This window comes from Hemitrygon akajei, unplaced genomic scaffold (genome assembly GCF_048418815.1).
Source record: "Hemitrygon akajei unplaced genomic scaffold, sHemAka1.3 Scf000088, whole genome shotgun sequence".
NCBI classification, from domain to species: Eukaryota; Metazoa; Chordata; class Chondrichthyes; order Myliobatiformes; family Dasyatidae; genus Hemitrygon; species Hemitrygon akajei.
In genome coordinates, this window is record NW_027331974.1 from 612,393 (window position 1) to 633,218 (window position 20,826).

At 59.1% G+C, this 20,826-nt stretch overlaps 1 protein-coding gene across 2 annotated transcripts in view; it reads left to right on the top strand.

Moving 5' to 3' along the window:
* Positions 1-20,826, top strand: part of LOC140722753 (uncharacterized) — a 499,534-nt gene that overhangs the window by 112,203 nt on the left and 366,505 nt on the right. The gene's annotated exons all lie outside the window — the stretch shown is intronic.

Below are 20,826 nucleotides of genomic sequence, written 5' to 3' on the forward strand. Positions count from 1 at the left end.
AGAGTGTGTGTGACTGACGGGGTGCCGTTCCCCATTGAGGGTCAGAGTGTGCGTGACTGACGGGGTGCCGTTCCCCATGAGGGCCAGAGTGTGCGTGACCGACGGGGTGCCATCCCCATTGAGGGATAGAGTGTGTGTGACTGACGGGGTGTCGTTGCCCATTGAGGGTCAGATTGTGCGTGACCGACGTGGTGCTGTTCCCCATTGAGGTTCCGAGTGTGCGTGACCGACGGGGTGCCGTTCCCCATTGAGGGATAGAGTGTGCGTGACCGACGGGGTGCCGTTCTCCATTGAGGGTCAGACTGTGTGTGACTGGAGGGTTGCCGTTCCGAATTGAGGGACATAGTGTGTGTAACTGATGGGGTGCTGTTCCTCATTGAGGGTTGGAGTGTGTGTGACTGACGGGGTGCCGTTCCCCATTGAGGGTGAGAGTGTGCGTGACTGACGGGGTGCCGTTCCCCATTGAGGGGCAGAGTGTGTGTGACTGACGGGGTGCCGTTCCCCATTGAGGGTCAGAGTGTGTGTGACTGACGGGGTGCGGTTCCCCATTGAGGGTCAGAGTGTGTGTGACTGACGGGGTGCCGTTCCCCATCGACGGTCAGAGTGTGTGTGACTGACGGGGTGCCGTTCCCCATTGAGGGGCAGAGTGGGTGTGACTGACGGGGTGCCGTTCCCCATGAGGGTCAGAGTCTGTGTGACCGATGTGGTGCCGTTCCCCATTGAGGGTCAGAGTGTGTGTGACTGACGGGGAGCCGTTCCGCATTGAGGGTCAGAGTGTGTGTGACTGACGGGGTGCCGTTCCCCATTGAGGGTCAGAGTGTGTGTGACTGATGGGGTGTCGTTCCCCATTGAGGGTCTGAGTGAGTGTGACTGACGGGGTGCCGTTCCCCATTGAGGGTCAGAGTGTGTGTGACTGATGGGGTGCCGTTCCCCATTGAGGGTCAGAGTGTGTGTGACTGATGGGGTGCCGTTCCCCATTGAGGGTCAGAGTGTGTGTGACTGACGGGGTGCCGTTCCCCATTGAGGGTCAGAGTGTGTGTGACTGACGGGGTGCCGTTCCCCATTGAGGGTCAGAGTGTGTGTGACTGACGGGGTGCCGTTCCCCATTGAGGGTCAGAGTGTGTGTGACTGACGGGGTGCCGTTCCCTATTGACTATCAGAGTGTGTGTGACTGACGGGGTGCCGTTCCCCATTGAGGGTCAGAGTGTGTGTGACTGACGGGGTGCCGTTCCCCATTGAGGGTCAGAGTGTGTGTGACCGACGGGGTGCCGTTCCACATTGAGGGTCAGCGTGTGTGACTGACGGGGTGACGTTCCCCATTGAGGGTCAGAGTGTGTGTGACTGACGGGGTGCCATTCCCCATTGAGGGTCAGAGTGTGTGTGACCGACGGGGTGCCGTTCCCCATTGAGGGTCAGTGTGTGTGTGACTGACGGGGTGCCGTTTCCCATTGAGGGTCAGAGTGTGTGTGACTGACGGGGTGCCGTTCCCCATTGAGGGTCAGAGTGTGTGTGACTGACGGGGTGCCGTTCCCCATTGAGGGTCAGAGTGTGTGTGACTGACGGGGTGCCGTTCCCCATTGAGGGTCAGAGTGTGTGTGACTAACGGGATGCCGTTCCCCATTGAGGGTCAGAGTGTGTGTGACTGACGGGGTGCCGTTCCCCATTGAGGGTCAGAGTGTGTGTGACTGACGGGGTGCCGTTCCCCATTGAGGGTCAGAGTGTGTGTGACTGACGGGGTGCCGTTCCCCATTGAGGGTCAGAGTGTGTGTGACTGACGGGGTGCCGTTCCCCATTGAGGGTCAGAGTGTGTGTGACTGACGGGGTGCCGTTCCCCATTGAGGGACCGAGTGTGTGTGACTGACGGGGTGCCGTTCCCCATTGAGGGTCAGAGTGTGTGTGACTGACGGGGTGCCGTTCCCCATTGAGGGACCGAGTGTGTGTGACTGACGGGGTGCCGTTCCCCATTGAGGGTCAGAGTCTGTGTGATTGACGGGGTGCCGTTCACCATTGAGGGTCAGAGTGTGTGTGACTGACGGGGTGCCGTTCCCCATTGAGGGTCAGAGTGTGTGTGACTGACGGGATGCCGTTCCCCATTGAGGGTCAGAGTGTGTGTGACTGACGGGGTGCCGTTCCCCATTGAGGGTCAGAGTGTGTGTGACTGACGGGGTGCCGTTCCCCATTGAGGGTCAGAGTGTGTGTGTGACTGACGGGGTGCCGTTCCCCATTGAGGGTCAGAGTGTGTGTGACTGACGGGGTGCCGTTCCCCATTCAGGGTCAGAGTGTGTGTGTGACTGACGGGTTACCGTTCCCCATTGAGGGTCAGAGTGTGTGTGACTGACAGGGTGCCGTTCCCCATTGAGGGTCAGAGTGTGTGTGACCGACGGGGTGCCGTTCCCCATTGAGGGTCAGAGTGTGTATGGCTGACGGGTTGCCGTTCCCCATTGAGGGTCAGAGTGTGTGTGACTGACGGGGTGCCGTTCCCCATTGAGGGTCAGAGTGTGTGTGACTGACGGGGTGCCGATCCCCATTGAGGGTCAGAGGGCGTGTGACTGACGGGGTGACGTTCCCCATTGAGGGTCAGAGTGTGTGTGACTGGCCGGGTGCCGTTCCCCATTGAGGGTCAGAGTGTGTGTGACTGACGGGGTGCCGTTCCCCATTGAGGGTCAGAGTCTGTGTGACCGATGTGGTGCCGTTCCCCATTGAGGGTCAGAGTGTGTGTGACTGACGGGGAGCCGTTCCGCATTGAGGGTCAGAGTGTGTGTGACTGACGGGGTGCCGTTCCCCATTGAGGTGCAGAGTGGGTGTGACTGACGGGGTGCAGTTCCCCATGAGGGTCAGAGTCTGTGTGACCGATGGGGTGCCGTTCCCCATTGAGGGTCAGAGTGTGTGTGACTGACAGGGTGCCGTTCCCCATTGAGGGTCTGAGTGAGAGTGACTGACGGGGTGCCATTCCCCATTGAGGGTCAGAGTGTGTGTGACTGACAGGGTGCCGTTCCCCATTGATGGTCAGAGTGTGTGTGACTGACGGGGTGCCGTTCCCCATTGAGGGTCAGAGTGTGTGAGATGATGGGGTGCCGTTCCCCATTGAGGATCAGAGTGTGTGTGACTGACGGGGTGCCGTTCCCCATTCAGGATCAGAGTGTGTGTGACTGACGGGGTGCCGTTCCCCATTGAGGGACAGAGTGTGTGTGACTGACGGGGTGCCGTTCCCCATTGAGGGACAGAGTGTGTGTGACTGACGGGGTGCCGTTCCCCATTGAGGGTCAGAGTGTGTGACTGACGGGGTGCCGTTCCCCATTGAGGGACAGAGTGTGTGTGACTGACAGGGTGCCGTTCCCCATTGAGGGTCAGAGTGTGTGTGACTGACGGGGTGCTGTTCCCCATTGAGGGTCAGAGTGTGTGTGATGATGGGGTGCCGTTCCCCATTCAGGATCAGAGTGTGTGTGACTGATGGGGTGCCGTTCACCATTGAGGGTCAGAGTGTGTGTGACTGACCGGGTGCATTTCCCCATTGAGGGGTAGAGTGGGTGTGACTGACGGGGTGCCGTTCCCCATTGAGGTTCAGAGTGTGTGTGACTGAAGGGGTGCCGTTCCCCATTGAGGGGTAGAGTGGGTGTGACTGACGGGGTGCCGTTCCCCATTGAGGGTCGGAGTGTGTGTGACTGACGGGGTGCCGTTCCCCATTGAGGGTCAGAGAGTGTCTGACTGACGGGGTGCCGTTCCCCATTGGGGGTCAGTGTGTGTGTGACTGACGGGGTGCCGTTCCCCATTCAGGGTCAGAGTGTGTGTGTGACTGACGGGTTACCGTTCCCCATTGAGGGTCAGAGTGTGTGTGACTGACAGGGTGCCGTTCCCCATTGAGGGTCAGAGTGTGTGTGACCGACGGGGTGCCGTTCCCCATTGAGGGTCAGAGTGTGTATGGCTGACGGGTTGCCGTTCCCCATTGAGTGTCAGAGTGTGTGTGACTGACGGGGTGCCGTTCCCCATTGAGGGTCAGAGTGTGTGTGACTGACGGGGTGCCGATCCCCATTGAGGGTCAGAGGGCGTGTGACTGACGGGGTGACGTTCCCCATTGAGGGTCAGAGTGTGTGTGACTGGCCGGGTGCCGTTCCCCATTGAGGGTCAGAGTGTGTGTGACTGACGGGGTGCCGTTCCCCATTGAGGGTCAGAGTCTGTGTGACCGATGTGGTGCCGTTCCCCATTGAGGGTCAGAGTGTGTGTGACTGACGGGGAGCCGTTCCGCATTGAGGGTCAGAGTGTGTGTGACTGACGGGGTGCCGTTCCCCATTGAGGTGCAGAGTGGGTGTGACTGACGGGGTGCAGTTCCCCATGAGGGTCAGAGTCTGTGTGACCGATGGGGTGCCGTTCCCCATTGAGGGTCAGAGTGTGTGTGACTGACGGGGTGCCGTTCCCCATTGAGGGTCTGAGTGAGAGTGACTGACGGGGTGCCATTCCCCATTGAGGGTCAGAGTGTGTGTGACGGACAGGGTGCCGTTCCCCATTGATGGTCAGAGTGTGTGTGACTGACGGGGTGCCGTTCCCCATTGAGGGTCAGAGTGTGTGAGATGATGGGGTGCCGTTCCCCATTGAGGATCAGAGTGTGTGTGACTGACGGGGTGCCGTTCCCCATTCAGGATCAGAGTGTGTGTGACTGACGGGGTGCCGTTCCCCATTGAGGGACAGAGTGTGTGTGACTGACGGGGTGCCGTTCCCCATTGAGGGACAGAGTGTGTGTGACTGACGGGGTGCCGTTCCTCATTGAGGGTCAGAGTGTGTGTGACTGACTGGGTACCGTCCTCATTGAGGGTCCGAGTGTGTGTGACTGACGGGGTGCGGTTCCCCATTGAGGGTCAGACTGTGTGTGACTGACGGGGTGCCGTTCCCCATTCAGGATCAGAGTGTGTGTTACTGACGAGCTGCCGTTCCCCATTGAGGGTCAGAGTGTGTGTGACTGGCGGGGTGCCATTCCCCATTGAGGGTCAGAGTGTGTGTGACTGACGGGGTGCCGTTCCCCATTGAGGGTCAGAATGTGTGTGACTGACAGGGTGCCGTTCCCCATGAGGGTCAGAGTCTGTGTGACCGATGGGGTGCCATTCCCCATTGAGGGTCAGAGTGTGTGGGACTGACGGGGTGCCGTTCCCCATTGAGGGTCAGAGAGTGTCTGACTGACAGGGTGCCGTTCCCCATTGAGGGTCAGAGTGTGTGTGACTGACGGGGTGCCGTTCCCCATTGAGGGTCAGAGTGTGTGCGACTGACGGGGTGCCGTTCCCCATTGAGGGTCAGAGAGTGTGTGACTGACAGGGTGCCGTTCCCCATTGAGGGTCAGAGTGTGTGTGACTGACGGGGTGCCGTTCCCCATTGAGGGTCAGAGACTGTCTGACTGACAGGGTGCCGTTCCCCATTGAGGGTCAGAGTGTGTGTGACTGACGGGTGACGTTCCCCATTGAGGGTCAGAGTGTGCGTGACTGACGGGGTGCCGTTCCCCATGAGGGCCAGAGTGTGCGTGACCGACGGGGTGCCATCTCCATTGAGGGATAGAGTGTGTGTGACTGACGGGGTGTCGTTGCCCATTGAGGGTCAGATTGTGCGTGACCGACGTGGTGCTGTTCCCCATTGAGGTTCCGAGTGTGCGTGACCGACGGGGTGCCGTTCCCCATTGAGGGATAGAGTGTGCGTGACCGACGGGGTGCCGTTCTCCATTGAGGGTCAGACTCTGTGTGACTGGAGGGTTGCCGTTCCGAATTGAGGGACATAGTGTGTGTAACTGATGGGGTGCTGTTCCTCATTGAGGGTTGGAGTGTGTGTGACTGACGGGGTGCCGTTCCCCATTGAGGGTGAGAGTGTGTGTGACTGACGGGGTGCTGTTCCCCATCGAGGGTCAGAGTGTGTGTGACTGACGGGGTGCCGTTCCCCATTGAGGGTGAGAGTGTGTGTGACTGACGGGGTGCTGTTCCCCATCGAGGGTCAGAGTGTGTGTGACTGACGGGGTGCCGTTCCCCATTGACGGTCAGAGTGTGTGTGACTGACGGGGTGCCGTTCCCCATCGACGGTCAGAGTGTGTGTGACTGACGGGGTGCCGTTCCCCATTGAGGGGCAGAGTGGGTGTGACTGACGGGGTGCCGTTCCCCATGAGGGTCAGAGTCTGTGTGACTGATTGGGTACCGTTCCCCATTGACGGTCAGAGTGTGTGTGACTGACAGGGTGCCGTTCCCCATTGATGGTCAGAGTGTGTGTGACTGACGGGGTGCCGTTCCCCATTGAGGGTCAGAGTGTGTGTGACTGACGGGGTGCCGTTCCCCATTGAGGGACAGAGTGTGTGTGACTGAATGGGTGCCGTTCCCCATTGAGGGTCAGAGTGTGTGTGACTGACGGGGTGCCGTTCCCCATTGAGTGTCAGAGTGTGTGTGACTGACGGGGTGCCGTTCCCCATTGAGGGTCGGAGTGTGTGTGACTGACGGGGTGCCGTTCCCCATGAGGGTCAGAGTCTGTGTGACCGATGGGGTGCCGTTCCCCATTGAGGGTCAGAGTGTGTGTGACTGACGGGGTGCCGTTCCGCATTGAAGGTCAGAGTGTGTGTGACTGACGGGGTATCATTCCCCATTGAGGGTCAGAGTGAGTGTGACTGATGGGGTGCCATTCCCCATTGAGGGTCATAGTGTGTGTGACTTACGGGATGCCGGTCCCCATTGAGGGTGAGAGTGTGTGTGATGATGGGGTGCCGTTCCCCATTCAGGATCAGAGTGTGTGTGACTGACGGGGTGCCGTTCCCCATTGAGGGACAGAGTGTGTGTGACTGACGGGCTGCCGTTCCCCATTGAGGGACAGAGTGTGTGTGACTGACGGGGTGCCGTTCTCCATTGAGGGTCAGAGTGTGTGTGACTGACAGGGTGCCGTTCCCCATTGAGGGTCAGAGTGTGTGTGACTGATGGGGTGCCGTTCCCCATTGAGGGTGAGAGTGTGTGTGACTGACCGGGTGCCGTTCCCCATCGAGGGTTAGAGTGTGTGTGACTGACGGGGTGCCGTTCCCCATTGAGGGTCAGAGTGTGTGTGACTGACGGGGTGCCGTTCCCCATTGAGGGTCAGAGTGTGTGTGACTGACGGGGTGCCGTTCCCCATTGAGGGACAGAGTGTGTGTGACTGAATGGGTGCCGTTCCCCATTGAGGGTCAGAGTGTGTGTGACTGACGGGGTGCCGTTCCCCATTGAGGGTCAGAGTGTGTGTGACTGACGGGGTGCCGTTCCCCATTGAGGGTCGGAGTGTGTGTGACTGACGGGGTGCCGTTCCCCATGAGGGTCAGAGTCTGTGTGACCGATGGGGTGCCGTTCCCCATTGAGGGTCAGAGTGTGTGTGACTGACGGGGTGCCGTTCCGCATTGAAGGTCAGAGTGTGTGTGACTGACGGGGTATCATTCCCCATTGAGGGTCAGAGTGAGTGTGACTGATGGGGTGCCATTCCCCATTGAGGGTCAGAGTGTGTGTGACTTACGGGATGCCGGTCCCCATTGAGGGTCAGAGTGTGTGTGATGATGGGGTGCCGTTCCCCATTCAGGATCAGAGTGTGTGTGACTGATGGGGTGCCGTTCCCCATTGAGGGTCAGAGTGTGTGACTGACAGGGTGCCGTTCCCCATTGAGGGTCAGAGTGTGTGTGACTGACGGGGTGCCGTTCCCCATTGAGGGTCAGAGTGTGTGTGATGATGGGGTGCCGTTCCCCATTCAGGATCAGAGTGTGTGTGACTGAAGGGGTGCCGTTCCCCATTGAGGGTCAGAGTGTGTGTGACTGACCGGGTGCATTTCCCCATTGAGGGGGAGAGTGGGTGTGACTGACGGGGTGCCGTTCCCCATTGAGGTTCAGAGTGTGTGTGACTGAAGGGGTGCCGTTCCCCATTGAGGGGTAGAGTGGGTGTGACTGACGGGGTGCCGTTCCCCATTGAGGGTCGGAGTGTGTGTGACTGACGGGGTGCTGTTCCCCATTGAGGGTCGGAGTGTGTGTGACTGACGGGGTGCCGTTCCCCATTGAGGGGTAGAATGTGTGTGACTGACAGGGTGCCGTTCCCCATTGAGGGTCAGAGTGTGTGTGACTGACGGGGTGCCGTTCCCCATTGAGGGTCAGAGAGTGTCTGACTAACAGGGTGCCGTTCCCCATTGAGGGTCAGAGTGTGTGTGACTGACGGGGTGCCGTTTCCCATTGAGGGTCAGAGTGTGTGCGACTGACGGGGTTCCGTTCCCCATTGAGGGTCAGAGTGTGTGTGACTGACAGGGTGCCGTTCCCCATTGAGGGTCAGAGTGTGTGTGACTGACGGGGTGCCGTTTCCCATTGAGGGGTAGAGTGGGTGTGACTGACGGGGTGCCGTTCCCCATTGAGGGTCAGAGTCTGTGTGACTGACGGGGTGCCGTTACCCATTGAGGGTCAGAGTGTGTGTGACTGACTGGGTACCGTTCCTCATTGAGGGTCCGAGTGTGTGTGACTGACGGGGTGCCGTTCCCCATTGAGGGTCAGAGTGTGTGTGACTGACGGGGTGCCGTTCCCCATTCAGGATCAGAGTGTGTGTTACTGACGAGCTGCCATTCCGCATCGAGGGTCAGAGAGTGTGTGTGACTGACGAGGTGCCGTTCCCCCTTGAGGGTCAGAGTGTGTGTGACTGACGGGTGACGTTCCCCATTGAGGGTCAGAGTGTGTGTGACTGGCGGGGTGCCGTTCCCCATTGAGGGTCAGAGTGTGTGTGACTGACGGGGTGCCGTTCCCCATTGAGGGTCAGAGTGTGTGTGACTGACGGGGTGCCGTTCCCCATGAGGGTCAGAGTCTGTGTGACCGATGGGGTGCCGTTCCCCATTGAGGGTCAGAGTGTGTGTGACTGACAGGGTGCCGTTCCCCATTGAGGGTCAGAGAGTGTGTGACTGACGGGGTGCCGTTCACCATTGAGGGTCAGAGTGTGTGTGACTGACGGGGTGCCGTTCCCCATTGAGGGTCAGAGTGTGTGCGACTGACGGGGTGCCGTTCCCCATTGAGGGTCAGAGTGTGTGTGACTGACGGGGTGCCGTTCCCCATTGAGGGTCAGAGTGTGCGTGACTGACGGGGTGCCGTTCCCCATGAGGGCCAGATTGTGCGTGACCGACGGGGTGCCGTTCCCCATTGAGGGATAGAGTGTGCGTGACCGACGGGGTGCCGTTCTCCATTGAGGGTCAGACTGTGTGTGACTGGAGGGTTGCCGTTCCGAATTGAGGGACATAGTGTGTGTAACTGATGGGGTGCTGTTCCTCATTGAGGGTTGGAGTGTGTGTGACTGACGGGGTGCTGTTCCCCATCGAGGGTCAGAGTGTGTGTGACTGACGGGGTGCCGTTCCCCATTGAGGGTCAGAGTGTGTGTGACTGACGGGGTGCCGTTCCCCATCGACGGTCAGAGTGTGTGTGACTGACGGGGTGCCGTTCCCCATTGAGGGGCAGAGTGGGTGTGACTGACGGGTTGCCGTTCCCCATGAGGGTCAGAGTCTGTGTGACCGATGGGGTGCCGTTCCCCATTGAGGGTCAGAGTGTGTGTGACTGATTGGGTACCGTTCCCCATTGAGGGTCAGAGTGTGTGTGACTGACAGGGTGCCGTTCCCCATTGATGGTCAGAGTGTGTGTGACTGACGGGGTGCCGTTCCCCATTGAGGGTCAGAGTGTGTGTGATGATGGGGTGCCGTTCCCCATTCAGGATCAGAGTGTGTGTGACTGACGGGGTGCCGTTCCCCATTGAGGGACAGAGTGTGTGTGACTGACGGGGTGCCGATCCCCATTGAGGGACAGAGTGTGTGTGACTGACGGGGTGCCGTTCCCCATTGAGGGTCAGAGTGTGTGTGACTGACGGGGTGCCGTTCCCCATTGAGGGACAGAGTGTGTGTGACTGAATGGGTGCCGTTCCCCATTGAGGGTCAGAGTGTGTGTGACTGACGGGGTGCCGTTCCCCATTGAGGGTCAGAGTGTGTGTGACTGACGGGGTGCCGTTCCCCATTGAGGGTCGGAGTGTGTGTGACTGACGGGGTGCCGTTCCCCATGAGGGTCAGAGTCTGTGTGACCGATGGGGTGCCGTTCCCCATTGAGGGTCAGAGTGTGTGTGACTGACGGGGTGCCGTTCCGCATTGAAGGTCAGAGTGTGTGTGACTGACGGGGTATCATTCCCCATTGAGGGTCAGAGTGAGTGTGACTGATGGGGTGCCATTCCCCATTGAGGGTCAGAGTGTGTGTGACTTACGGGATGCCGGTCCCCATTGCGGGTCAGAGTGTGTGTGATGATGGGGTGCCGTTCCCCATTCAGGATCAGAGTGTGTGTGACTGATGGGGTGCCGTTCCCCATTGAGGGTCAGAGTGTGTGACTGACAGGGTGCCGTTCCCCATTGAGGGTCAGAGTGTGTGTGACTGACGGGGTGCCGTTCCCCATTGAGGGTCAGAGTGTGTGTGATGATGGGGTGCCGTTCCCCATTCAGGATCACAGTGTGTGTGACTGATGGGGTGCCGTTCCCCATTGAGGGTCAGAGTGTGTGTGACTGACCGGGTGCATTTCCCCATTGAGGGGGAGAGTGGGTGTGACTGACGGGGTGCCGTTTCCCATTGAGGTTCAGAGTGTGTGTGACTGAAGGGGTGCCGTTCCCCATTGAGGGGTAGAGTGGGTGTGACTGACGGGGTGCCGTTCCCCATTGAGGGTCGGAGTGTGTGTGACTGACGGGGTGCTGTTCCCCATTGAGGGTCGGAGTGTGTGTGACTGACGGGGTGCCGTTCCCCATTGAGGGGTAGAATGTGTGTGACTGACAGGGTGCCGTTCCCCATTGAGGGTCAGAGTGTGTGTGACTGACGGGGTGCCGTTCCCCATTGAGGGTCAGAGAGTGTCTGACTGACAGGGTGCCGTTCCCCATTGAGGGTCAGAGTGTGTGTGACTGACGGGGTGCCGTTTCCCATTGAGGGTCAGAGTGTGTGCGACTGACGGGGTTCCGTTCCCCATTGAGGGTCAGAGTGTGTGTGACTGACAGGGTGCCGTTCCCCATTGAGGGTCAGAGTGTGTGTGACTGACGGGGTGCCGTTTCCCATTGAGGGGTAGAGTGGGTGTGACTGACGGGGTGCCGTTCCCCATTGAGGGTCAGAGTCTGTGTGACTGACGGGGTGCGGTTACCCATTGAGGGTCAGAGTGTGTGTGACTGACTGGGTACCGTTCCTCATTGAGGGTCCGAGTGTGTGTGACTGACGGGGTGCCGTTCCCCATTGAGGGTCAGAGTGTGTGTGACTGACGGGGTGCCGTTCCCCATTCAGGATCAGAGTGTGTGTTACTGACGAGCTGCCGTTCCGCATCGAGGGTCAGAGAGTGTGTGTGACTGACGAGGTGCCGTTCCCCATTGAGGGTCAGAGTGTGTGTGACTGACGGGTGACGTTCCCCTTTGAGGGTCAGAGTGTGTGTGACTGGCGGGGTGCCGTTCCCCATTGAGGGTCAGAGTGTGTGTGACTGACGGGGTGCCGTTCCCCATTGAGGGTCAGAGTGTGTGTGACTGACGGGGTGCCGTTCCCCATGAGGGTCAGAGTCTGTGTGACCGATGGGGTGCCGTTCCCCATTGAGGGTCAGAGTGTGTGTGACTGACGGGGTGCCGTTCCCCATTGAGGGTCAGAGAGTGTCTGACTGACAGGGTGCCGTTCACCATTGAGGGTCAGAGTGTGTGTGACTGACGGGGTGCCGTTCCCCATTGAGGGTCAGAGTGTGTGCGACTGACGGGGTGCCGTTCCCCATTGAGGGTCAGAGTGTGTGTGACTGACGGGGTGCCGTTCCCCATTGAGGGTCAGAGTGTGCGTGACTGACGGGGTGCCGTTCCCCATGAGGGCCAGATTGTGCGTGACCGACGTGGTGCTGTTCCCCATTGAGGTTCCGTGTGTGCGTGACCGACGGGGTGCCGTTCCCCATTGAGGGATAGAGTGTGCGTGACCGACGGGGTGCCGTTCTCCATTGAGGGTCAGACTGTGTGTGACTGGAGGGTTGCCGTTCCGAATTGAGGGACATAGTGAGTGTAACTGATGGGGTGCTGTTCCTCATTGAGGGTTGGAGTGTGTGTGACTGACGGGGTGCTGTTCCCCATCGAGGGTCAGAGTGTGTGTGACTGACGGGGTGCCGTTCCCCATTGAGGGTCAGAGTGTGTGTGACTGACGGGGTGCCGTTCCCCATCGACGGTCAGAGTGTGTGTGACTGACGGGGTGCCGTTCCCCATTGAGGGGCAGAGTGGGTGTGACTGACGGGTTGCCGTTCCCCATGAGGGTCAGAGTCTGTGTGACCGATGGGGTGCCGTTCCCCATTGAGGGTCAGAGTGTGTGTGACTGATTGGGTACCGTTCCCCATTGAGGGTCAGAGTGTGTGTGACTGACAGGGTGCCGTTCCCCATTGATGGTCAGAGTGTGTGTGACTGACGGGGTGCCGTTCCCCATTGAGGGTCAGAGTGTGTGTGATGATGGGGTGCCGTTCCCCATTCAGGATCAGAGTGTGTGTGACTGACGGGGTGCCGTTCCCCATTGAGGGACAGAGTGTGTGTGACTGACGGGGTGCCGTTCCCCATTGAGGGACAGAGTGTGTGTGACTGACGGGGTGCCGTTCTCCATTGAGGGTCAGAGTGTGTGTGACTGACAGGGTGCCGTTCCCCATTGAGGGTCAGAGTGTGTGTGACTGATGGGGTGCCGTTCCCCATCGAGGGTGAGAGTGTGTGTGACTGACCGGGTGCCGTTCCCCATCGAGGGTCAGAGTGTGTGTGACTGACGGGGTGCCGTTCCCCATTGAGGGTCAGAGTGTGTGTGACTGACGGGGTGCCGTTCCCCATTGAGGGTCAGAGTGTGTGTGACTGACGGGGTGCCGTTCCCCATGAGGATCAGAGTCTGTGTGACCGATGGGGTGCCGTTCCCCATTGAGGGTCAGAGTGTGTGTGACTGACGGGGTACCGTTCCGCATTGAAGGTCAGAGTGTGTGTGACTGACGGGGTATCATTCCCCATTGAGTGTCAGAGTGAGTGTGAGTGATGGGGTGCCATTCCCCATTGAGGGTCAGAGTGTGTGTGACTTACGGGGTGCCGTTCCCCATTGAGGGTCAGAGTGTGTGTGACTGACAGGGTGCCGTTCCCCATTGAGGGTCAGAGTGTGTGTGACTGACGGGGTGCCGTTCCCCATTGAGGGTCAGAGTGTGTGTGATGATGGGGTGCCGTTCCCCATTCAGGATCAGAGTGTGTGTGACTGATGGGGTGCCGTTCCCCATTGAGGGTCAGAGTGTGTGTGACTGACCGGGTGCATTTCCCCATTGAGGGGGAGAGTGGGTGTGACTGACGGGGTGCCGTTCCCCATTGAGGTTCAGAGTGTGTGTGACTGAAGGGGTGCCGTTCCCCATTGAGGGGTAGAGTGGGTGTGACTGACGGGGTGCCGTTCCCCATTGAGGGTCGGAGTGTGTGTGACTGACGGGGTGCCGTTCCCCATTGAGGGGTAGAATGTGTGTGACTGACAGGGTGCCGTTCCCCATTGAGGGTCAGAGTGTGTGTGACTGACGGGGTGCCGTTCCCCATTGAGGGTCAGAGAGTGTCTGACTGACAGGGTGCCGTTCCCCATTGAGGGTCAGAGTGTGTGTGACTGACGGGGTGCCGTTTCCCATTGAGGGTCAGAGTGTGTGCGACTGACGGGGTGCCGTTCCCCATTGAGGGTCAGAGTGTGTGTGACTGACAGTGTGCCGTTCCCCATTGAGGGTCAGAGTGTGTGTGACTGACGGGGTGCCGTTCCGCATTGAAGGTCAGAGTGTGTGTGACTGACGGGGTATCATTCCCCATTGAGGGTCAGAGTGAGTGTGACTGATGGGGTGCCATTCCCCATTGTGGGTCAGAGTGTGTGTGACTTACGGGATGCCGGTCCCCATTGAGGGTCAGAGTGTGTGTGATGATGGGGTGCCGTTCCCCATTCAGGATCAGAGTGTGTGTGACTGATGGGGTGCCGTTCCCCATTGAGGGTCAGAGTGTGTGACTGACAGGGTGCCGTTCCCCATTGAGGGTCAGAGTGTGTGTGACTGACGGGGTGCCGTTCCCCATTGAGGGTCAGAGTGTGTGTGATGATGGGGTGCCGTTCCCCATCGAGGGTGAGAGTGTGTGTGACTGACGGGGTGCCGTTCCCCATGAGGATCAGAGTCTGTGTGACCGATGGGGTGCCGTTCCCCATTGAGGGTCAGAGTGTGTGTGACTGACGGGGTACCGTTCCGCATTGAAGGTCAGAGTGTGTGTGACTGACGGGGTATCATTCCCCATTGAGTGTCAGAGTGAGTGTGAGTGATGGGGTGCCATTCCCCATTGAGGGTCAGAGTGTGTGTGACTTACGGGGTGCCGTTCCCCATTGAGGGTCAGAGTGTGTGTGACTGACAGGGTGCCGTTCCCCATTGAGGGTCAGAGTGTGTGTGACTGACGGGGTGCCGTTCCCCATTGAGGGTCAGAGTGTGTGTGATGATGGGGTGCCGTTCCCCATTCAGGATCAGAGTGTGTGTGACTGATGGGGTGCCGTTCCCCATTGAGGGTCAGAGTGTGTGTGACTGACCGGGTGCATTTCCCCATTGAGGGGGAGAGTGGGTGTGACTGACGGGGTGCCGTTCCCCATTGAGGGTCAGAGAGTGTCTGACTGACAGGGTGCCGTTCCCCATTGAGGGTCAGAGTGTGTGTGACTGACGGGGTGCCGTCTCCCATTGAGGGTCAGAGTGTGTGCGACTGACGGGGTGCCGTTCCCCATTGAGGGTCAGAGTGTGTGTGACTGACAGTGTGCCGTTCCCCATTGAGGGTCAGAGTGTGTGTGACCGACGGGGTGCCGTTTCCCATTGAGGGGTAGAGTGGGTGTGACTGACGGGGTGCCGTTCCCCATTGAGGGTCAGAGTGTGTGTGACTGACGGGGCGCGGTTACCCATTGAGGGTCAGAGTGTGTGTGACTGACTGGGTACCGTTCCTCATTGAGGGTCCGAGTGTGTGTGACTGACGGGGTGCCGTTCCCCATTGAGGGTCGGAGTGTGTGTGACTGACGGGGTGCCGTTCCCCATTCAGGATCAGAGTGTGTGTTACTGACGAGCTGCCGTTCCGCATCGAGGGTCAGAGAGTGTGTGTGTCTGACGAGGTGCCGTTCCCCATTGAGGGTCAGAGTGTGTGTGACTGACGGGTGACGTTCCCCATTGAGGGTCAGAGTGTGTGTGACTGGCGGGGTGCCGTTCCCCATTGAGGGTCAGATTGTGTGCGACTGACGGGGTGCCGTTCCCCATTGAGGGTCAGAGTGTGTGTGACTGACAGTGTGCCGTTCCCCATTGAGGGTCAGAGTGTGTGCGACTGACGGGGTGCCGTTCCCCATTGAGGGTCAGAGTGTGTGTGACTGACAGTGTGCCGTTCCCCATTGAGGGTCAGAGTGTGTGTGACTGACGGGGTGCCGTTTCCCATTGAGGGGTAGAGTGGGTGTGACTGACGGGGTGCTGTTCCCCATTGAGGGTCAGAGTGTGTGTGACTGACGGGGCGCGGTTACCCATTGAGGGTCAGAGTGTGTGTGACTGACTGGGTACCGTTCCTCATTGAGGGTCCGAGTGTGTGTGACTGACGGGGTGCCGTTCCCCATTGAGGGTCAGAGTGTGTGTGACTGACGGGGTGCCGTTCCCCATTCAGGATCAGAGTGTGTGTTACTGACGAGCTGCCGTTCCGCATCGAGGGTCAGAGAGTGTGTGTGTCTGACGAGGTGCCGTTCCCCATTGAGGGTCAGAGTGTGTGTGACTGACGGGTGACGTTCCCCATTGAGGGTCAGAGTGTGTGTGACTGACGGGGTGCCGTTTCCATTGAGGGTCAAAGTGTGTGTGACTGACGGGGTGCAGTTGCGCATTGAAGGTCAGAGTGTGTGTGACTGACGGGGTATCATTCCCCATTGAGGGTCAGAGTGAGTGTGACTGATGGGGTGCCATTCCCCATTGTGGGTCAGAGTGTGTGTGACTTACGGGATGCCGGTCCCCATTGAGGGTCAGAGTGTGTGTGATGATGGGGTGCCGTTCCCCATTCAGGATCAGAGTGTGTGTGACTGATGGGGTGCCGTTCCCCATTGAGGGTCAGAGTGTGTGACTGACAGGGTGCCGTTCCCCATTGAGGGTCAGAGTGTGTGTGACTGACGGGGTGCCGTTCCCCATTGAGGGTCAGAGTGTGTGTGATGATGGGGTGCCGTTCCCCATTCAGGATCAGAGTGTGTGTGACTGATGGGGTGCCGTTCCCCATTGAGGGTCAGAGTGTGTGTGACTGCCCGGGTGCATTTCCCCATTGAGGGGGAGAGTGGGTGTGACTGACGGGGTGCCGTTCCCCATTGAGGTTCAGAGTGTGTGTGACTGAAGGGGTGCCGTTCCCCATTGAGGGGTAGAGTGGGTGTGACTGACGGGGTGCCGTTCCCCATTGAGGGTCGGAGTGTGTGTGACTGACGGGGTGCTGTTCCCCATTGAGGGTCGGAGTGTGTGTGACTGACGGGGTGCCGTTCCCCATTGAGGGGTAGAATGTGTGTGACTGACAGGGTGCCGTTCCCCATTGAGGGTCAGAGTGTGTGTGACTGACGGGGTGCCGTTCCCCATTGAGGGTCAGAGAGTGTCTGACTGACAGGGTGCCGTTCCCCATTGAGGGTCAGAGTGTGTGTGACTGACGGGGTGCCGTTTCCCATTGAGGGTCAGAGTGTGTGCGACTGACGGGGTTCCGTTCCCCATTGAGGGTCAGAGTGTGTGTGACTGACAGGGTGCCGTTCCCCATTGAGGGTCAGAGTGTGTGTGACTGACGGGGTGCCGTTTCCCATTGAGGGGTAGAGTGGGTGTGACTGACGGGGTGCCGTTCCCCATTGAGGGTCAGAGTGTGTGTGACTGACGGGGTGCGGTTACCCATTGAGGGTCAGAGTGTGTGTGACTGACTGGGTACCGTTCCTCATTGAGGGTCCGAGTGTGTGTGACTGACGGGGTGCCGTTCCCCATTGAGGGTCAGAGTGTGTGTGACTGACGGGGTGCCGTTCCCCAATCAGGATCAGAGTGTGTGTTACTGACGAGCTGCCGTTCCGCATCGAGGGTCAGAGAGTGTGTGTGACTGACGAGGTGCCGTTCCCCATTGAGGGTCAGAGTGTGTGTGACTGACGGGTGACGTTCCCCATTGAGGGTCAGAGTGTGTGTGACTGGCGGGGTGCCGTTCCCCATTGTGGGTCAGAGTGTGTGTGACTGACGGGGTGCCGTTCCCCATTGAGGGTCAGAGTGTGTGCGACTGACGGGGTGCCGTTCCCCATTGAGGGTCAGAGTGTGTGTGACTGACGGGGTGCCGTTCCCCATTGAGGGTCAGAGTGTGCGTGACTGACGGGGTGCCGTTCCCCATGAGGGCCAGATTGTGCGTGACCGACGTGGTGCTGTTCCCCATTGAGGTTCCGAGTGTGCGTGACCGACGGGGTGCCGTTCCCCATTGAGGGATAGAGTGTGTGTGACCGACGGGGTGCCGTTCTCCATTGAGGGTCAGACTGTGTGTGACTGGAGGGTTGCCGTTCCGAATTGAGGGACATAGTGTGTGTAACTGATGGGGTGCTGTTCCTCATTGAGGGTTGGAGTGTGTGTGACTGACGGGGTGTCGTTCCCCATTGAGGGTGAGAGTGTGTGTGACTGACGGGGTGCTGTTCCCCATCGAGGGTCAGAGTGTGTGTGACTGACGGGGTGCCGTTCCCCATTGAGGGTCAGAGTGTGTGTGACTGACGGGGTGCCGTTCCCCATCGACGGTCAGAGTGTGTGTGACTGACGGGGTGCCGTTCCCCATTGAGGGGCAGAGTGGGTGTGACTGACGGGTTGCCGTTCCCCATGAGGGTCAGAGTCTGTGTGACCGATGGGGTGCCGTTCCCCATTGAGGGTCAGAGTGTGTGTGACTGATTGGGTACCGTTCCCCATTGAGGGTCAGAGTGTGTGTGACTGACAGGGTGCCGTTCCCCATTGATGGTCAGAGTGTGTGTGACTGACGGGGTGCCGTTCCCCATTGAGGGTCAGAGTGTGTGTGATGATGGGGTGCCGTTCCCCATTCAGGATCAGAGTGTGTGTGACTGACGGGGTGCCGTTCCCCATTGAGGGACAGAGTGTGTGTGACTGACGGGGTGCCGTTCCCCATTGAGGGACAGAGTGTGTGTGACTGACGGGGTGCCGTTCTCCATTGAGGGTCAGAGTGTGTGTGACTGACAGGGTGCCGTTCCCCATTGAGGGTCAGAGTGTGTGTGACTGATGGGGTGCCGTTCCCCATCGAGGGTGAGAGTGTGTGTGACTGACCGGGTGCCGTTCCCCATCGAGGGTCAGAGTGTGTGTGACTGACGGGGTGCCGTTCCCCATTGAGGGTCAGAGTGTGTGTGACTGACGGGGTGCCGTTCCCCATTGAGGGTCAGAGTGTGTGTGACTGACGGGGTGCCGTTCCCCATGAGGGTCAGAGTCTGTGTGACCGATGGGGTGCCGTTCCCCATTGAGGGTCAGAGTGTGTGTGACTGACGGGGTGCCGTTCCGCATTGAAGGTCAGAGTGTGTGTGACTGACGGGGTATCATTCCCCATTGAGTGTCAGAGTGAGTGTGAGTGATGGGGTGCCATTCCCCATTGAGGGTCAGAGTGTGTGTGACTTACGGGGTGCCGTTCCCCATTGAGGGTCAGAGTGTGTGTGACTGACAGGGTGCCGTTCCCCATTGAGGGTCAGAGTGTGTGTGACTGACGGGGTGCCGTTACCCATTGAGGGTCAGAGTGTGTGTGATGATGGGGTGCCGTTCCCCATTCAGGATCAGAGTGTGTGTGACTGATGGGGTGCCGTTCCCCATTGAGGGTCAGAGTGTGTGTGACTGACTGGGTGCATTTCCCCATTGAGGGGGAGAGTGGGTGTGACTGACGGGGTGCCATTCCCCATTGAGGTTCAGAGTGTGTGTGACTGAAGGGGTGCCATTCCCCATTGAGGGGTAGAGTGGGTGTGACTGACGGGGTGCCGTTCCCCATTGATGGTCGGAGTGTGTGTGACTGACAGGGTGCCGTTCCCCATTGAGGGTCAGAGTGTGTGTGACTGACGGGGTGCCGTTCCCCATTGAGGGTCAGAGAGAGTCTGACTGACAGGGTGCCGTTCCCCATTGAGGGTCAGAGTGTGTGTGACTGACGGGGTGCCGTTTCCCATTGAGGGTCAGAGTGTGTGCGACTGACGGGGTGCCGTTCCCCATTGAGGGTCAGAGTGTGTGTGACTGACAGTGTGCCGTTCCCCATTGAGGGTCAGAGTGTGTGTGACTGACGGGGTGCCGTTTCCATTGAGGGTCAGAGTGTGTGTGACTGACGGGGTGCCGTTCCCCATTGAGGGGCAGAGTGGGTGTGACTGACGGGGTGCCGTTCCCCATGAGGGTCAGAGTCTGTGTGACCGATGGGGTGCCGTTCCCCATTGAGGGTCAGAGTGTGTGTGACTGATTGGGTACCGTTCCCCATTGAGGGTCAGAGTGTGTGTGACTAACAGGGTGCCGTTCCCCATTGATGGTCAGAGTGTGTGTGACTGACGGGGTGCCGTTCCCCATTGAGGGTCAGAGTGTGTGTGATGATGGGGTGCCGTTCCCCATTCAGGATCAGAGTGTGTGTGACTGACGGGGTGCCGTTCCCCATTGAGGTACAGAGTGTGTGTGACTGAAGGGGTGCCGTTCCCCATTGAGGGACAGAGTGTGTGTGACTGACGGGGTGCCGTTCTCCATTGAGGGTCAGAGTGTGTGTGACTGACAGGGTGCCGTTCCCCATTGAGGGTCAGAGTGTGTGTGACTGATGGGGTGCCGTTCCCCATCGAGGGTGAGAGTGTGTGTGACTGACCGGGTGCCGTTCCCCATCGAGGGTCAGAGTGTGTGTGACTGACGGGGTGCCGTTCCCCATTGAGGGTCAGAGTGTGTGTGACTGACGGGGTGCCGTTCCCCATTGAGGGTCAGAGTGTGTGTGACTGACGGGGTGCCGTTCCCCATGAGGATCAGAGTCTGTGTGACCGATGGGGTGCCGTTCCCCATTGAGGGTCAGAGTGTGTGTGACTGACGGGGTGCCGTTCCGCATTGAAGGTCAGAGTGTGTGTGACTGACGGGGTATCATTCCCCATTGAGTGTCAGAGTGAGTGTGAGTGATGGGGTGCCATTCCCCATTGAGGGTCAGAGTGTGTGTGACTTACGGGGTGCCGTTCCCCATTGAGGGTCAGAGTGTGTGTGACTGACAGGGTGCCGTTCCCCATTGAGGGTCAGAGTGTGTGTGACTGACGGGGTGCCGTTCCCCATTGAGGGTCAGAGTGTGTGTGATGATGGGGTGCCGTTCCCCATTCAGGATCAGAGTGTGTGTGACTGATGGGGTGCCGTTCCCCATTGAGGGTCAGAGTGTGTGTGACTGACCGGGTGCATTTCCCCATTGATGGGGAGAGTGGGTGTGACTGACGGGGTGCCGTTCCCCATTGAGGTTCAGAGTGTGTGTGACTGAAGGGGTGCCGTTCCCCATTGAGGGGTAGAGTGGGTGTGACTGACGGGGTGCCGTTCCCCATTGAGGGTCGGAGTGTGTGTGACTGACGGGGTGCCGTTCCCCATTGAGGGGTAGAATGTGTGTGACTGACAGGGTGCCGTTCCCCATTGAGGGTCAGAGTGTGTGTGACTGACGGGGTGCCGTTCCCCATTGAGGGTCAGAGAGTGTCTGACTGACAGGGTGCCGTTCCCCATTGAGGGTCAGAGTGTGTGTGACTGACGGGGTGCCGTTTCCCATTGAGGGTCAGAGTGTGTGCGACTGACGGGGTGCCGTTCCCCATTGAGGGTCAGAGTGTGTGTGACTGACAGT